The sequence below is a fragment of the Mus caroli genome, unplaced genomic scaffold (assembly GCF_978045245.1).
Source record: "Mus caroli unplaced genomic scaffold, Mus_caroli_1 scaffold_6, whole genome shotgun sequence".
Lineage (NCBI taxonomy): Eukaryota > Metazoa > Chordata > Mammalia > Rodentia > Muridae > Mus > Mus caroli.
The window spans coordinates 74,405,285-74,425,150 of NW_028227261.1; positions in this window are offsets into that span (position 1 = coordinate 74,405,285).

The following is a 19,866-nucleotide window of genomic DNA, read 5'->3' on the forward strand; positions in this document are numbered from 1 at the left end:
AGCAACCCAAAAGCTGCATGTTTTCTTTTTTATGTGGATCTGGCTTTGAACCTCTAGATGTGTATGTGTTTAAATGGGAACTCCTCATTGAAGGCAGAAAAAATAAAATAGGTCTATTCTAGTGGTTGAGTGGGTTTGGAGGAGGTTAAAGAGATGGTGGAGGGCCTCAAAGATGGTGGATAGAACCACTGGTAGTAAGAAGAGAGAATGGTGAATAATGGAGCAAGAAGGACAGGGAGGATGTGGATGGGAGGGCAGGGTAGACAAGTGAGTATAGGAATGGATAACTAACACTCAAGACCTTAGAAAACACCCTAGAGATGCATAATTAATAAACTAATGGGGAACTTTTAAGCTGCTGGATTGTTTAAGCCTCCCCACTGGTATTTCACAGTACCAGGCTTTCCCATGGTAGCAGCTTTATCCCTTTAAACAAATATCTTACAACGTCTCTTATCACAGCAAAGAACATCAACAGTAATGCCCAAAAGTTTCTCCCCCACATACACTTTTTATGGCAGTTTGGTTCTGTGCTCCCTCAAAATCAGTGTCTTAGAAAACTATCCCTATTTTTTAAGAGGATGATGACAGTGATGACAATGGGGAACATGTATGTGTGTGGGTATGTCTGCAGTCTAGGGTTGATGTTGGGTGTCTTCCTCAATTTCTCTTTATCTTATTTTTTCATGCTGGATCTCTGATTGGCCTGGATCTTGCTGAAGTATCTAGACTGAGCAACAAGTGTCAGAGATCCTCCTGTCCGTGCTTTTCTGCACCAGATAAATGATGCTATCTCTTGCTTACATGGGTATTCAGGATACAAACGAAAAATCAATTCTCAATTCTGGCTCATTCAACTTATTAGAAGTGTTAGATTCAAATGATTCCCAATTTGAAAAGACATCTTTGTTGACTGCATGAGTTGAATTTCTTTTGATTGTGATTTCATCCACTTTTCCTCTGGTCTCTCCTCCTTAACATTATACGTTTGCTATTATAATGATTTTATTAAAACAAAGAGATATTTTAGACAGGATATTTTGTGTAGTTTAGTTTAGATTCAAACTCATTATCCTCCTTCCTCAGCCTTCTTAATGTTGAGATTAGAGGCACTTGACAATGTGCAAAGCTTCTTTAAGTTTATTTATTTATTTAATCTACTACTTTATGATTGCAGATCCTTCCTTCTCTCCTCCCAGTCCCATCCTCCCACTCCCTTCCCCCGTTCTCCCCTCCCCTTCTATTCAGAGAAGAGGCGCCCCTGCCATGGGTATCAAACTGTCCTGGCACATCAAGTCGCAGTAGGACTAAGTGCACCCTCTCCCACTGAGGCCAGACAAGGCAGCTCAGCTATGGGAAAGGGATCCAAAGGCAGGTAGCAGAGTCAGATACAGTCCCACTCTAATTGCTGGGAGACCCACATGAAGACCAAGCTGCACATCTGTTATTTATATGTAGGAAGCCTAGGTCCAGCCTACGTGTGCTCTTTGGTTGGTGGTTCAGTCTCTGTGATCCCTCATGAGCCAAAGTTAGTTTACTCCATAAGTCTTCCTGTGGTGTCCTTGAAGTCTCCAGCTCTCTCAATCTTTCTCTCAGTCCTTCAGAAGACTCCCTGAGCTCTGTATATTGTTTGGCTGTGGGTCTCTGCATCTGTTTTCATCAGCTTCTGGATGAATCCTCTTAGAAGACAGTTATGCTGGGGTCCTATCTGTAAGCACAGCAGAATATCATTAATAGTGTCAGGAGTTGGCTCTCTTCCACAGGGTGGGTCTCAAGTTGGGGCGACCATTGGTGGGTCATTACCTCAATCTCTACTCCGTCTTAATTTTTACACATCTTGTAGGTTGGACAAATTTTTGGTCCTAGCTTCACACATATTCCTGAGTAGTTTTATCTAGCTGAGTGTCTTTAATACTATGCTCTCCTCTCTCCACCCGACACCCACCCAACTCACATGTTCTCTATGACTGTCAAACTTAAAACACCCAGAGTGGACACTTGGACTTTTATCTCCACAAAACTCCTTATTCATGAATTCTTTCCCATATTTGCAAGTGACATCTTTGTTCACCAATTATATACATTAAACATCAGTTACCAAAACCTGTTTTTCTGTCATTCACTTACAATAAATGAACAATTTTGATATCCTTAACACAGAGATTGAAAATTCAAACACAGCTCACCTTCTCTGTGATTGCAGTCTGCAGTGGTGTCCATGAGAAATGTCCCCACTGGCTTATGCATTTGAACACTTGGTTTCCAGTTAGTGGCACCAATTGAGAAGGTTGTATAACCTTTAGGAGATAGTCTTCCTGGATGGAGTGTAACATTGTGGAAAGCTTTAAAGGCTTATAGTTTTGTCTTGTTTCTTGTTGTCTCTTCTTCCTCTCTTCATTTTCCCCTTCCTTCCTCTGTCTCCTTCCTCTACCAGCATTTTGCTCCTGTTACTATGAGAAGATTTTTGGCTATGAGGGATTCTCTCTCTCTCTGGAGCCATAAGCTAAAATAAAGCCTTATTCCTAAAGATGCTTTTGTTTGGAGTGTTTTATCATAGCAATAGAAAAGTCACTAAGACATTGAAGTTGTATGGACCATTGTTTTGCTACCAACTTTCACTTACTGGTTTTTTAATTTGTTTGTTATATTTATTAATATTTTATCATAACTTGGCAATAAGAACCACTTTTCATAAAAATAATCCATAAGCAGATTCACAGAGAAGATAACTGAATTTTGACAAAAGTGCAAAAGCAGCCCAGGGCTAAAACCATTTTCTTGACAAAGAGTGTGGGGACAAGTTATTAATTTAAAATTTTACTACTATACTTGTGTATATGTGTGACATTTGTGGGTGTGGGTGTGAGCATGTAATGTGCTGCTTGTGGAAGTCAGAGGACATCTTTGGGAGTCTGCTCTCTCCTTTCACCATGGGTTCTGGGATTAAACTAAGGATGTCAGGTCTACATGACAAGTGTTTTTGCCTACTGAGCCACCTCACAGGTACTTGCTGAGACCTTTTAATAACAGATAAACATTGGTTATTATCATTGTCACAAGAAAAGTTATGTGCCTGCTACAGTGGGCTAAATGAAAGACCAGCCTGATTAAGTCCTGGTGAGGAACTAGAGTAACTGAAACTGCACATGCTACTGACAAGAATGGAAATAGTAAAAACTGGCACTAGTAAATAGCTGAGTAGTTCCTGGTAAAGTTGCTGATATACCATAGCATAGCCCATTGTTTCCACTGCTAGGACACAGGCTAATGCAGACTTCCATGCTACCTAACTGTCTTACTTATGATAGCTGCACATTGGAACCAACCCAGTCCATCATGGATGCATAAAGAATTGTAGCATATCCACACAGTGAAACATTTTGAGCAATAAAATTTTATAAATATATATTGTCAAGGTTATGTAGAGTAGCTGAACTTACAGACTGAATCATTTTTGTTTTCTCTCATATATATGTATGCAAAGGCTAAGAATCCAGAAGCTATAAAGTTCACAGACTGGATATCTCAGGACTTAAGTAGAGACTGGAATTCTGAAGAATAAGAAGTGAAGGAATGGACTTGCTGGCAAAGTGAGAATAAACAGGCAAATAGCAAAGCTTCTTCTTCCGTGTCCTTATATTGGCTCTCAGCAGAAGGGGTGACCCAGATTAAAGGTGTGTCTTCCACCTCAAGATCTGTATTAAAGGCACATGTCTTTCTAACTCAAACCTCCAGAGTATGAATGGCTCTTCCTATTTCAAATTAAGAAAAAAAAAGTTCCTCTCATGTGTGTCCTCCATTTCTGGGTTTAAGTTCCAGATGTAGTCAAATTGGCAGTCAAGAATATGAATAATGTTCAAAATAATTTTGTTAAATGAAAATAAGCAAAGTCAAATTTGGCTATTGTAAGAATCAAATGAGAAAAAGTAAATTTTCAGAAGAGACGTGAACAACATGTCAGTCACCATTCCTTCTGCATTTTCATCCTTCCTGGCAGCTTTGAAAGAACATAGTCTTGGTTGGCTCATGACAAGTGTCTGAAAAAGGATGAAACTTTGTGCTTTCTCCTAGAAATTGCAACACTGAGTTTGTCTGCCCCACCCCGACACCCCAAGAATGAACAAACTCATCTGCAGAATGCTGAGATAACTCAGGAGGATACCAAGCCTGGTAAACACCAGCTGCTTTATTCTGGAAACTAGAAAGAGCAAATGGTCCTGCCACTTCCTGGTGGTTTCTGCACGTTAAGTGCCCTGTGAGCATCTTCCCACAGAGACTGCTAACGTTCTGTTCTTCCTGATGCCACTTTCTACAACATCATCTGTCAGACCAGTGAGCAACTGACATATTGTATCAATTGATTCACGGGATTCTTGGCAGTATGAAATATTTCAAATCTGTCAACGCTGAAGAGTCCTCCCTCCATGAAGTATATGGCCTAGAAGGGACAGTTAGGAAGACAATCTTTACATGTTGAAATGTGAAATCTTTAAGAGATGCCCAGGTTCAGCTGAGCACATGTATTAAGATGAGTCAATTGTTGAGACTCTTTATGCTCATTTCCCACACATCTGTCCTGCTCCATGTCACTCAGTTCTCTGTTCAACACTGCCTTCTAAAGTGACTTTTTCTATAGATGGGTGGATAGTGGCTACCAGTCATTCTCTATTATCAAAGGCCTTTGTCCCATATGACTTCAGAACATTGTTTAATGTTTTATTATTCCCCTTCACTGAAAAGTCATGTGTGTTGGTGGGGCAGGGGTTGATCATAGTCAAATCTCCAGGGCATAGAACATCTGTAAATATAACTGGTATGTCAAATTTTGTTGAATAATGGAGTTGGAATGAACTATGAATTTTAGCGTTTAGCTCCATCTTATATGGTACATATTGAATGCTATCTTCAATCACATTTTAGGTGAAAAATCTGGGCCCATGGATCTTTGTAAGTGAGCTGTTTCAAGCCAAACTGATCCCAGCTTCTGTTGTCATTGATGAAGTTTACCTTTCAGTTCTAGCTATTGATTATTATCTCTCACTGAGTAGGACTATTGGTGTCACTACAGGGCTAAACAGGAGATACCGAAGAGCATGATGTCTATATCCCAGTGCCTGGGTAGTACTGGATTCTCTACTTTCTTTTTTTTTTTTTTTTTTTTTAAAGAGATGGTTTCTCTTTACTCTTATTTCATTCTTTACTGTAAACAGGTCAAACTACATTTGAAATTAAAATGTTTAAAATCATGTTAAGAAGTTAACATTGATGTATATATACCATAAGTGTCTCGTGTGTGAATATATACAGAAGGCTAGCTGGAGTCAGTTTGGGCACAAAGACCCTGTCACATCCAGTCATGAGAATGTGTCTAGAAGTCTGTGCTTCACAGATGAGATTTAATACTAACTTACTGCACACACACTCACACAATCAGAGGAAAGACAAAGTAGAGAAGCACTCTGAACATAATATTGAAACATGAAGTATTTTGTAACAGACCAGTTGGTAGAAATCAAAATGAGTAGTTAATAGGCAATAGCAGAAATAATGGAGGTTTGAGACCTTTAGGACCACAATGCTGATAATCATATCTGCAGTCATGAATGCAAAAAGAGGTGAGAGATAAGTGAGTGGATGGGTGTTCTTGGTTTTGTAATGGATAGATTTTGAAAAGATGAACCCCATAAAAACAAACATGTACAGATACACTTTAATTCATCTATAAGTATAACAGGTATATATTAATAAAAATAATAATACCAAGCTATGAATATTGTGAGCTATAATAATGACTGACTTATAAGAAATTCTCACATGAATTAATTCAACGAACATGGTGGTAATAACAATCACTTTGTGAATGGATTTAAAACTGGCTCCACAAAATGAAACCTCATACTATAATCAATCCAAGCATCTATGGCTAGCCAGGTCTCACTCATGTCCTAGAGAGAACCTACTACTACCATGCTGCTAAATAATCATAGTGTTTAACCAACTCCTAATGACTTATTTTTATACATAGATCAATGTATCTGCTAACCCTCACTGAGAAACTACTATTTGTAGTAGATAGTGATTAATAGATACAACCACCAGCAAAGGTGAAGAGACCAAGAGACAGCAGTATTTTTAGCCCTAAAGGTAACATAGACACGACAACCCTACTCCCAAGGATTGCTGCAGAAAGAGGGACAGAAAGTCTGTATGAGCCGGAGATGGATGACTACAAGCAAAAGAGTATCTTCTGGGCACAGCTGGGCAGCTACACATATGCACTCGGGAATTTTAACAGCATGCATGAAACCTGTGCAAACCCAGATCAAGTCTCAGTGTGAAAAACGGAGTTCTCCATTCCTCTCACATCTAGCCATGGAGTGTTGGTAATGATTAGCTTCTGAGAAAGGGAGAGACTGTTTTCTCTAAGTGTTCAAATTAACACACTGCAGTGTGGGTTGGGCGGGAGAAACCATAATTTTTTGGCAGCACAAATTGGTCTTGAATACTTAAAAGAAAAACAAAAAACAGGACACAAATTTGTGTGAGTAGTTAGGGAAAGGGGTGGATTTCAGAAGAGTTGAGGGAAGAAGGCCTGAATATAATCAAAATGGTGTCAAAGAACCAATAGGAGTTAATATTGGAAAAAATGTACATGTGCAAAATTGAACTATCAAATCTAACTAGCCAGAAGTACCAATTGACAGAATTTTACCAGGCAAACTCCCATACCCCTCCACACATCACTGTGTGTGCACAGCCTGCATATTTGTGTATGTGTAATTTCAATATTATAAGTATATTTGATATATTTTAACTCTGATAATACACGTTTTGAAAATATTACTAAAATAAAATTTGTGGATTTTTACTTCACTACTCCCTGTGTTTTGGATTGTAATTTTAAAAGGGAAACTTTTTTTTAAAAAATGTTATTTTTAAATTGTTCTTTTCTTCACTCTCTTGCTTCCATCCAACTCTTGGTAATGCTTACAATGCCAACTACTTGGAGACAGCGTGATATCAGGATAAAGGTGTCATCAGACCTATTTCCCCCACTCCTAGCCATGGAGTTGCTGGCAATTATTAGCCAATCTTTACTCAAACTTGGGAGATCAAGAGAATGAGCACTTCCTGAAGAAGGTTCACTGGGGTTCCTACCAGCACCAGAGATGGGAAGGGACAATTACATTCTTCAAAGAGAATTTCATTGCCATGGCTCAAAGTGCCAATGAGATTTCATAGGTTTTCTGAGAAGAACAAAGCTTCTGTGTTATCATCCCAGTTTGCTGCTGCTGTCATTAACACCATGACCAAATAAAAACTTGGGTAAGAAAGGGTTTATTTCATCTAACAATACCTATGTCATAGTCCGTCATTGAGGGAAGTCAGAGCAGAAACTCAGTCTAGGAATCTGGAGTCCAAAACTGGACCAATATCAGAGACCATGAAGGAACACCACTTACTGCCTTGCTCCCTATGCTTGCTCATCTTGCTTTCTTATATAACTTAGGACCACTTGCCAAGGGATAGCACCATGCACAGTAGGCTAGTCTCTTCCACATCAACCATCATGAAGAAAATGCTCGCAGTTATACCAACAGGCTAATCTGATGGAGGCAGTTCCTCCAAGGAGGCACCTTCTTCCCAGGTGATACTAGTTTGTACCCAGCATGGCTGCACTTTGTCGGCACACTGACAAGCATCAGCACATACATGCAGAAGCACCAATATCCCAAAATTCATCTGGATACAGAAAGTTGAAATGAGACTTCTTCTTCTGTTGTCTTGTGAAAAGATCTCATACCATAGTACAAACTGACCTCAAGCTTGAGGCAATGCTCCTGCACTTTCTAAGTGCTGAGAGCAGATGCATGAGTTAGTAAACTCCTCTGAGATGAAACTTACACATATGCATTCAGGTAGTATTACCAAAGTTAGAATGCTCTAAAGGTTAATAGGCAATTTTAATTTAGGACTTATATGCCTGGCATTTTGGTCTAGGACTGCTTTGTCCTATTTGATAACTGTTAGCTACCCAGGGCTACTAAAGACTTGTGTTAAGTATATTATTTTAAATTTTGGGGGTGCATGGATACTTGTATCTATGTCTTTATACATATGTGCTATGTTTGTGGAAACCAGAGGGCAGAATTGATTCCTCTGAAACTGTAGTGCAGACAGTTGTGAGCAGCCATGTGAGTGCTGGAACCTGAACCTGGGCCCTCTACAAGAGTATCCAGTGCACTTAACCATAACATATATGCAGAGGACCTAGCTCAGACCTATGCAGACTCTGTGATTGTTACTTCAGTCTTTGTGAATCCATATGAGCCTTGCTTAGTTAATTCTGAGGGCTGTGTTCTGCTGATGTCCTTGACCCCTTTGGCTTCTAAAATCCTTCCTCCCTCTCTTCTGCAGGGTTCTCCCTGGCTCTGCCTAGTATTTGGCTGATTCTCGGCATCTGCTCCCATCAGTTGCTGATGAAGCCTCTCTATTGATGATTGGCCTAGGCACACATCTGTGAATATAGCAAAATATCATTAGGAATCATTTCATTTACTTTGATTTTTTTCTTTCAGTCATGTTTAGTTTTATCCTAGATCTCTGCCTGTCGAGCCTGAGGTACCTGGCCATCCAGGGACTATCAGGCATGGACACTCTCTTGTCATGTGAACCTCAAGTTAGACTAGTCATTGCTGGCTGGTCATTCCCACAAGTTCTATGCTACCAAGGTAATATTAATTTCTATGCCATCATTTCTTTTTTCATGGAACACAATGCTCACATTCTTTTTATCCCTGACCTAAGTGCTATAGATGCGTTATCTTATTGAACAAGTTATAGATTTGGACAGTCCATAAAAATTTGTCAGAATAAATATACAACTCAATAGAATAAAAAATTTCAAAATCATTGAAGCTATTGAACATATTTAATATATTGATCAATAACTATGATGTAATTAAAAATGAAAGTAGTAGCTAAGAGAATAGAAGATAATTATTAGGTAAAATACAAGGAGGAAAGATGTGTCCTAACAGAAGGGTTAAAAAGTCAAGTTCTCTTTTTACAGAAATACTCTGAAAAACAGTTTTCTGGAGTGTTCACCAGGGGCAAATGTCATATAAAATAGCCTACTCATGTCATTACGGAATAGAACACATGGATGAGAGGTGATGATTACAGAGTGCCCTCTTCAATCAGAAGTTGGATGAAAAAACACAAATCAAGTATGAATTCCATGTTGTTTGAAAAAGAGAACCAGGTGATGCAAGAATTCCAGAGGAGGGCAGCAAAGCTAAGACAGTGGGAATGACTCAGGCAGAAGGAACAGAGAAACCCGTTCGACAAAGTGCTTTTCAGATCCTTTCTGGCCTGGAGGAATCCCCTGTTGTTATTTGCTTTGCTAGAATAAGAAAATGTGGAATCAACACCCAATTACCAGATTCCCTTGGTATTTATCTCCATTTGAAATGTGTATTGTAAGGCACAGGGATGTGGCATTTGACTTCAAGAAGTGATGCTCAGCTTCAATTGCTTATACCTGGACACTTTATGAATTAAAGTAGACTAACAGTTGCATCTATGATTGTATTGTTTCTCTTTGTTTGTATTTTCATAAGGGAATGACATGAAGTTATGGCTGGCAAGCCAAAATGTGTGCTTATTGGAATATACTCATGGGAGGGCATGCTAGGGATGTTTATACTAGTAAATACAAAAAGTTTAAGAATAATTGGGCTTTTAAAAATATGTAATCTATGTTCTAATTTGTTACAAGAGACTGGTTGGAGTTGGGAGCAAATGTGATGGCAGAGAGAAAGGGGTGTCAGGCCTGTGGGACCATCCTATCAGACAGGAAGAAGAACTGGTAAGGCTGAGCGAGCTCAAACATGGAGAATCTCAGAGATTTGAGAATGGAAAGAATAGAGCCACTTCCTATCTCTGTACCTGCTCCAGAACAAATAACCAGGAGACCCAACTGAGAGAACCCTGGGCAGTCAGTCACTTAGCATAGCACCTGGAATTCTTCTTCATGCTAATGAGGCATGTAGGTAGCCCTAGCCTTCAGCCAATGGCCTTCCCTTCCTGGATATTCTCATGCCTTTCCTCCAAGAGGTATATAATCCCTGGTTTACCCTGAATAAAGTGTATGCTCCAACATCCACCCCAAATAAAGCAATATGAACAAGCAAGGGTCATCTCAGAGAGCTGCTTCATTAAAGATCACCACAGGAAGCCCTTTGTCTAAAAGAGCCATGCCTATGACTCCCAAAGGTAGTTTTTCTCTTCTCCCACCTCTCCTGGTACTGGTCACTCTCTTCCAATCAAACTAGATCCCTGCTTGTCTCCAGCTCTGCCTCCTCCTTCCTGACTGGTGTGCACATGCCCTAAGGAGAAATATAGACCTAAATCTCTATTCCTGACTCCCTCTCTAGGCAGTACACCAGTGATTCCTGGGTACCCAAAGAGGAGTAGCAGTATCTGACACTCCAAAGGGAAACTCGGGTTGTCTACTTTCTCTTGTGGTCTCTGCTCTGCCTTCTTCCCATCAGCGGAATCTGGGCAGAGAGGCAGAACACAGTATGACAAATGGGGGCGGGGGGACACATTTAACTTAGTTCTCAATTTAACCAGTAAGTCCTATTAGTTTGAGTGACAGCATGCTTTCTTTAGAGTTAACTCATGAAACTAATTTTAGTTAAAAGGCTGTTTCCCTGTACCTACAATTTCTAACTGGAAGATTCCTTGAATAGTAAATGTGCATTTTTTAAATATTATGTTTGTGCATTGCTATCAAACTAAAAGTCCTATGATACAGAACTATAAAAACAGTGGGTGGCATAAAACCTGAACGTCTTAACATGCTATAAGCTCATCAGTGTCTATACATTTGTCATTGTATATTTACTTTTTTGATTAACTGAAAATTCAGTCAAAAATCTACTCTTTCAAATGAAATTTGTAAAATAGGGGAAAATATTTTAAAAAGACAACAGAGACTCTACTGAGAATTTCTTATTGTGGATTCTGATCTCACCAGGCATGTAGTTTATCCTTGAGCTCCAAATTCATTTTCCAGAGTTTTATTTCTGTCTTGCTCACTGCTGTGAGCTGCCTACCACTGACTGTATTTGACTCTTCCAGGTCCTCTGTGTCTTCTTCAACCATTTCTTTCAACCTAAACTAGCCTTGCACCTCCTTTTGAAATGCTGACTGCTTTTAAGATCTAGAATGGCTACGTGGCATTCTCCTTTTACTATGTGACACAGTCCAAAAATTCAAACTTTTCTGAAAATTTGAATTGATCTGCATATCCATTCATCTCTGTGCTCCTAGAATGTGGATATGGCTATTGCATCAGGGTGTCTAGTTTGAAGATTTTTAAAGTTTAAGTATAAACTGATATTCTTTACATATATTTCATCAATGTGCCTAATAGGATTTTGATCAAAAGGCTCAAATACTTTAGGAATCATCTTATATTTTAGTGGGTGATTCGAGGATCTATTTTTTGACTTTCCATGTGTCTAGTGAGTGAAGAAAGCTTTGAACCAGAGCAGCCACGGCAATAAGAATGTGAGGTGTCTGTGTTAGAAGAATATGAGATCAGGTTGGAGCCTTGTTTTTCTCAAGTGTAAATTGGAAACATGCAACCTGCATGTTAGGTCATAAAGCAGGCCCAGAAAATGACAGAGCTGATGGCAATGACTAGACTCCCTCCTGGAGCTGGGTTTTGCTAGGTTGAAACCTCACCTGAGCTAGATTTTGCTAGGAAACAGAAACCTAAAGTATTTCTCAAAAGCCCTTAACAGCTGGCAGCACACTGCTAACTGCAACTGTCAGCACCTCATCGGTCTGAAGAAGTCCCAAAGCCAGCCACCTGGCTGATTCAGCTTTTGTGCAGCCTCTCCCAGCTACACACTCTTATAAAACCTATCCAGTGTTTGTAACAGCTGCCTTCCTCTATGTTTGGAGGTGGCCCTCCAGCTTTTGATAAACTGTTTCTTCTCTCCAGGGGCAGTGGCCACATCCAGTGATTTCCTACTTGCAGTGTCTTTGTACACTGCACAGCTATTGTGAAGACCAGAAACAAGTTATAAGAAGCACTGTGTTGAGGTTAATAATATGCTGGTCATAACAACTGTGCCTGTTGAGAATGAAAACTTTTTATTATACATTTAAATTTAAATATATTTTGATCATATTCTTCAAGAAAATAAAATTATCAAACACATCTTCAAAGGATACCATCTACAAAGGTGTTTGAATTAGAAGGTGCTACATTATTTGGGGATTAGACTACTCTTATGTGATCTGTAGGCTGTAGCTTATTTTACAGGTTGATGAAACAAACAGATAATTAAGACAATGTAACAGATTAAAACTCCGTGGGAAATATCAAAGCAAATTCTCTTAACGAAGAGTGTGCTTTGTGGCAGATGCTGTTTAATGTTCTATACATGTACAAGTATGTTAAGATAGACAAGCTTGTTCTTGTTGGCTGTTACAATGATCACCACATTAATTGGTAGAAAATGCAAGACAGATTCAAAGTCACAAGGCTGGCTAAGTTAAAATTTTGTTGTGCATAATTCAATGCTTTCAATGATTCAATGATCTTTATGAATTTGGAAACCGTGTAGCATAAATAGAAGTTATCAATTATTAGTGTTCAGAGCCAATTTACAGTATGGTTCAGTTACTGAGAGAGAAGCAATTTTTGTATATGGAAGCCAAGTTTTAATTTCTCCATTGCTTATTGCGAGTGAGGGCCATGCTTTGAATACAGAGGGAAATTTAGTTAAAATAAAAATTTAAGCCTAGTTTCCTTTAAGATACCAAATAATAGAAGTACTGGGGTCTTGGTATATCCCAGAAGTCCTTAATTAGGGAATCTCTGAGCCACATTCAATTTTATATATTTCTTTATTAAGATATTTTACTTTTCTCAAAAAAAAACTAAGAAAAAAGATATTTTACTTGTCTCACTTAAAAAATGCCTTAAAAAAAACCCTGTTTTTATAATCAAATCATCTTACCAGAATTACGGTTCACTCTATACTATTTTGATGCCTCCAAAGAAGTTAGTTTATAATTTGTATAATTGTTATCATTATGTTAAGATGTTATAATTGCTATAAGAGGTTTCTGTTTATAGAAATTGAATGAAGTCTATAATGTAGGTGACATTACTTGCATTTATTGAAAGGACAAATAGAAAGGCATAGTAAAGACTCAGCTTACATACTATAGAGTTCTTCATTGTGGAAAAAAATTATTTTATGACTATTTGTGGATAAATGTGAATAAATGTTTATTCATCCCAGATAATACCCAGGCATCAGACTGAAATTACTGGTGTTATATACAAAATCGTAATTGGGAGGCTACTTTGAGGAATATGAATAAGAGGTTACCCACAGGAGCATGAGTGCCCAATTGTAGCTGTCATAGAAAAGCTCAGTCTAGCCTGATGACTGGCAAAACTGGAATCCTTGGAGCTCCCCACCAGGAAACCCAACCAGTGTCCCCTCTTCCCAGCAACAATCACTGTTTATGTAGTCTTGTGGATGAGCCTTGTAAGCCTTGTAACTTTCAGGACTTTCCTGAGCCTTGTAACTTTATCTCTTCCTAGGCCTTGTATGTATGTTTACTTTACTTCCCAAGTTTGGAGAGGCTGCCCTCCTCTAAGAAGAAATGTTTCAATTTGGACAAAAGATCTACACAACAGAGCCAACAGCATGCTTATGGTTTTTTTTTTTAATAAAATTTTCCACTGTGAAGATATATGTAATGGCATATACCTTTTAAATAAAAATAGCATTCAATTTTAAATGTACAGAATTTGAAAAATTGTATTGAATTTGTTGGGAGCTTAGAACTCTCAAGAGCTGTTGAGAATGTCTTTTGCGCAAGATCATGGTGAAAGATCATGGTGAAGTCACAGCTTGATAGTGACCAGGAACATGAACATAAAAAGTTGAGCTGTGTCTTGGTCAGCCAGTATCAGCAACTGCAGACAACTGAATCTTTCTTTCATAATTTAAAGGAAGGCCACCAAAGAAGTCTCAGCATCTGAAAATCAAAAAAGAAACCCTTTCCTCTAAGTGAAGCCATCCCCTGGTTTTTATCTGCTAGAGGTACATTAATAGTAATAAGGGAAAATATATCCTGGTTTTGTGCATATCATTGGGAATGTCCTAAAGTCTTCATATGTTCTTTGCTAACAACATGTTTATCTTCACACTGTAACAGCTTAGGATGCTCCAACATGTAATAAGGACACATGTTTCACTATGTTCATCGCAGCCTTATTTATAATAGCCAGAAGCTATAAAGGACACAAATGTCTCTCAACAGAGGAATGGATACAGAAAATGTGGTATATTTACACAATGGGGTACTGTGAGGAATAGCAGGCTGGTCTCCAGTCGAGCTGAGGTCTGAACCCCGATGGTCATAATTCACCGAGATGACATGGTAGGCGTTCCCTCATGCACCTGGAACTCTGGCCCTTGCCTAAGGTACCACCTCCCACAGCCCCCACAAGAGAAGCATGGTCAGTAGTCATGTAAGCAATGGCCCAAGCTTCTGACCTTCAGGCTAAACTCCTCCCCAGTAACCTAGCAACAGTAAAGTCCATAAAAAGGGTTGTTCAGCTCCACCTTACTCTCTTACTCTTTTTTCCCCTTTTTAAAATTAGGTATTTTCTTCATTTACATTTCCAATGCTATCCCAAAAGTCCCTCATACCCCTCCCCACTCCCCTACCCACCCACTCCCACTTCTTGGCCCTGGCGTTCCCCTGTACTAGATAGGCCCATTGGTCTTGGTCTGTTACTCTTACTCCTTTGTTCCTTTACCTCTCACTTCTCTCTCCTTTTCTTTTTCTCTCTTCTCTTCTCTTCTCTTCTCTTCTCTTCTCTTCTCTTCTCTTCTCTTCTCTTCTCTTCTCTTCTCTTCTCTTCTCTTCTCTCTTCTCTTCTCTTCTCTTCTCTTCTCTTCTCTTCTCTTCTCTTCTCTTCTCTTCTCTTCTCTTCTCTTCTCTTCTCTTCTCTCTCTTCTCTCTTCTCCTCTCCCTGCCTCCCCCTTCTTTCTTTCCCCTGCATTTCTATAATAAAGCTCTTAAACCATAGGAGAGTCTCTGCTCCATCAAGACCTGGTGCACACTCTGGTCAGTGTTGGGAACTTCTTCCCCTATTCCCTCTCTCCTACAACCCCGGGGCTTTAGCAAGGTAGCTCCAGGATCCCCAGTCAGGGGCCCCCGCGTGGGTCAGGCATGCTCACCCCGGGGCAGAGTGGAAAAGCAGCTCTGCCTGCGTTTGTCTGCCCAGAGCACTGGAACCCTGGCCAGAAGTTAGGAGCCTTTTCCTCCCCACTTTCCCCTGCCCCCTGCCCCTATTTTTGTTCCCAACAGGGTACTACCCTGCTATTAAAAACAATGAATTAATGAAATTTTTAGGCATATGGATGGAATTAGAAAATATCATACTGAGTGAGGTAACCCAATCACAAATGAACACACATTGTATGCACTCAAGATACAATTCACAGACCACATGAAGCTCAAGAAGAAGGAAGACCAATGTGTGAATATTTTGGTTCTTCTTAGAAGAGGGAAAATACCCATGGGAGGAGTTGCAGAGACAAAGTGTGGAACAGAGACTGAGCAAAGGGGCATCCAGAGACTGCCCCACCTATGGATCCATCCCATATTCAGTCACTAAACTCAGACACTATTGTAGATGCCAATAAGTGCTTGCTGACAGAAGCCTGATATAGCTGTCTCTTGAGAGGCTCTGCCAATGCCTGACAAATACAGAGGTGGATGCTTATGCCAACCATTGGACTGAGCACAGGCTCCCCATGGAGGAGCTAGAGAAGGGACCCAAGAAGCTGAAGGAGTTTGCAGCCCCATAGGAGGAACAACTATTTGAACCAACCAGTATCCCCAGAGCTCTTAGGGACTAAACCACCAACTAAAGAGCACACATGGAGGGACCCATGGCTCCAACTGCATATGTAGCAGAGGATGGCCTTGTGGGACATCAGTGAGAGAGGAGGCCCTTGGTCCTGTGAAGGCTCGATGCCCTAGTCTAGGGGAATGCCAGGACAGGGAAGCAGGAGTGGGTGGGTTGGTGAGCAGGTGGAGGGGGGATGGGATAGGGGATTTTCGGAGGGGAAACCAGGAAGGGGGGATAACATTTGAAATGTAAATAAGGAAAATATCTAATAAAAAAAAAGAAAGAAAAGAAAGTCTGGAAGCTTCTGTTGTCCCTGAGTTCTCTAAAGAAGCAAAGCTTCATTTACCTTTGTCACTAGAATTTTGTATGTCTGTATCCACTGCTTAAGATCATGTATCTATTGCTTAAGATCCTGCTGCCTGCCGTCAAAAATTAACCTTTTCCCAAAAAAGGTGCTGAACCATGAGAGCTCTGGCCACAGATCACCATCATCATCTTGTGTCCCATTTGGGACACCATAAATAGTTCTTGTGTAATTCGCAGATGTTTGCTGAGGCAGGCTCACTGTGTCTTATAGAGCTCCTCTGAAATCTGGACCCAAGTTTCAGCTCTTGAAATGCAGCAAAATGTCTGCCCAGATTTGACTAGTGTGTTTTCCTTCTCAGGATGGCTAGGCACAGATTTGGTCTTATAACGTAGTCATTCCACAGGGCTTGGCTACGCATAAAGAGGTAAAAGATTTATATCAAGGTCCTGTACACTGGTGTGATGAGTGCTGCTGAGAAGCCATCAAGTTCTCAGCCTAGCTTTGTAAGACATGACTTAGAAGATGAATTTATGGACTGGTTGACTGGCTCTGAGTGTGTGGTGGCTTGTATATGCTTGGCCCAGGGAGTGGCACTATTAGGAGGTATGGCCTTGTTGGAGTAGGTGTAGTCTTGTTGGAGAAAGAGTGTCATTATAGGAGTAGGCTTTGAGATCTTCCTCTTAACTACCTGGAAGCCAGTCTTCTCTTTGCCTTCTGAACAAGATGGAGAACTCCCAGCTCCTCTGGTGCTATACCTGGATGCTACCATATTTTACACCATGATGATAAATGGACTGAACCTCAGAACCAGTAAGCCAGTCCCAATTAAATGTTGCCCTTTATAAGTGTTGCCTTGGTAATAGTGTCTATTCACAACCCTAACTGAGACAGAGTGACTTATTTTTTTTTTCCAGCAGAAATTTGTAGCTATCTAGACACAGGCAGCACACTGGATTCATGTCTGAACTGAGGACATTTACATATAAGATACAGCTTCTCATTCCTTCCTCATCCACATGGTAAACACTAAAGAGCAAGATTTTATTGGGGAGAGGGTAAGGGTGTTTGTTCAAATACATGTAATAGCCTTAACTCAATAATTCAGTAATTCAGTAACTCAGTAATTTAAGACAACAGAAATTACTACATGTAAGGTGGTCTTGCCTTTCTTGTAAGATAAAGTACATGAGAACCACCTCTCTTTGCTCTTCTCTCTTTTTGTGAGGTCTGAGCACTAAGGAACTATCGGCATAATTGTTAAGGTGGAATTAGCATGCTGTAAAAGATACCATAAACTGCTAACATACAAATTTTTATGTAGATGACCATGCCAAATTTTGTAGGTCCTATTCACACTCAAAATGGTAACTCGAACATATCTTAATTTTTGGACACTTTCAGACAAACAACAGCTACAATGTACCTAAAGCCTACAACCAAAACCCCCATATGAAACATCTTACAGAAAAATGTCATAATTTATATACTGAGACTGAACTATAAAGATATATTCTTAGGCACATCTTTTCCTCCAAAAATTCTTTAAACATTTTAATCTGTTTTCTACATTCCTATGTCCTTTTTCCCTTTTTCAGTACTTCCAATAGTACATATGGAATGATTTATAATTTTTATACTCATACATATAAAAAGGAAGATAAAATCCCCAAAGAGAAAATGAACTCTTAAGGGTGTTTTGCACACATTATTACTCTTCAGGGCATCTTTGTGGTTTCCCTTGCTAACAGGTTCTCATTACTTGTAACACATACAATAGTTCACATCATAAATTAGCCAAGAGGTATTTGTTATAGATTCCTTCTGACAGCTGTACAGTACATGAATCATGAATACTTTACCAATGTTCCAGTGTGGGATGATAGGAACAGCACTGGCTGGAGATGAAACAGTACATTTGATTTTCCAAATGTTTTAGATAAAAACTAAAAGCTGTTTGGAAAGGTAAAGCTAGGTATCCAGTCATAGACAGCATGTGAGAGGCCCTGAACATCCAGTTTTCCAGCAGCCTATACTTAGCTTCTTCTCAACGTATTTCTTTTGTGAAATTTGTCCTACAGGGAAAGAAAAACCTGATTTGTGAATGCTTTACACGTTGGGCTAAAAAGGAAAAGAGGAAGATAAAAATATGGGAAGAGGAACCCAGGAAAACTACTTTTTGAAGTGATCCTGGGAAAAAGAATAGGGCAGTATGACGAACTGGAGATTTTCAAAAACTCTGTGTGTGTGTGTGTGTGTGTGTGTGTGTGTGTGTGTGTGTGCCATGTGTAAATTCAGAGGCCAGCCGATCCCCTGGAGTGGAAGCTATAACTTCTGTGAACTACCTGGCATGAATTCTCTGGAAGAGAATTATGCTTTCTTAACCCCTGAGCCATCCTCCAGTTCCGAGTGTCATTTCAGTATACATAGCCTAATGCTAAGATGACAAGTCTTAATCTCATGTCACATCAAGATCTTGATAGCCATTTAAAAGTCAGGTAATGTGTGTCTTCATCATACTTTCCACCGACTAAAGTGAGCCCTTGACAACAGGAAAGGTATCCAGATTCAGGACCTGAATGTCTCTGGCATTTGGGTTTTCTCACTGATTTGAAGTCCGCTGAATACACTGAAGAATAGAAAGATTTCAGTTTAATCCATGTGATTGCTACTTGCATGTGTGCAAGGGATGACCTATGTTGCCTGTGCATCAATATATCCATGCATAACATATGTACATACATGCATAGAAAGACCTGGTGAGTCTTGTGATTGCAAGTTTAGGGTATTTGGTCATTGTCATTTTGTTACAAACCTTGAACAAACCCCCTTCTTTATTCCTAGCTGGAAAATGATGTTGAATTTTGAATGTCTTTTATAACCACATCTGTAGAATTTGTAAACCTGGACAATACATATGCTTTTTGGATTAAGATTTTGTTTTTGACTCCAGAGTGCTCAAATAAATGGGGATTCTGTCTGGGGTTACCCATATCCACTTCATGCCAATGCTTTTGTAGTTTATTTCAGCAGACTCCATTACTGGAGCTAGCTGATGGCGACACCTAGACCAGGTCCAGACAGATTAAATATCTCACTCTGGAAACCCATGGCCAAATTGCAGATTAAGTCACAAGTTGATAGTTATTCCATGTACTGCTTAGGGCTTTGGATCACATTACTTCTGCAGAATACCACTGTGAAGAGGAAGGGCCAGAGATGTGTCTGGAGAAGGGTGAGCCAACAGCTCCCATTTTAAATTCCGAGTCACCCAGAGAGAGGGCACACTTCTGATGGAAAGAACAGACAGGAGGAAAATTTTGGGCTGCTGTGCTTACAGAATTGAGCTCTGAACTCCAGAATTGAATATGCTATCTTTAAAAAGCTAAACTTTTAAGCTTTAGCAGTTTTACCTGCAAAATGTGTAGAATGAAACCTACCTTTGGAGGCTATTATAAGGAGTAAATGACATAATATATACATAGTCCCACAAAGTGACTGTTAGTAGTTAAAAGACAGGTTTCTATTATTCACGTTCTTAAGTGACATGAACTTCAATCCCTTTGTTTGTAAATTCATGCTATAATTTTATTGC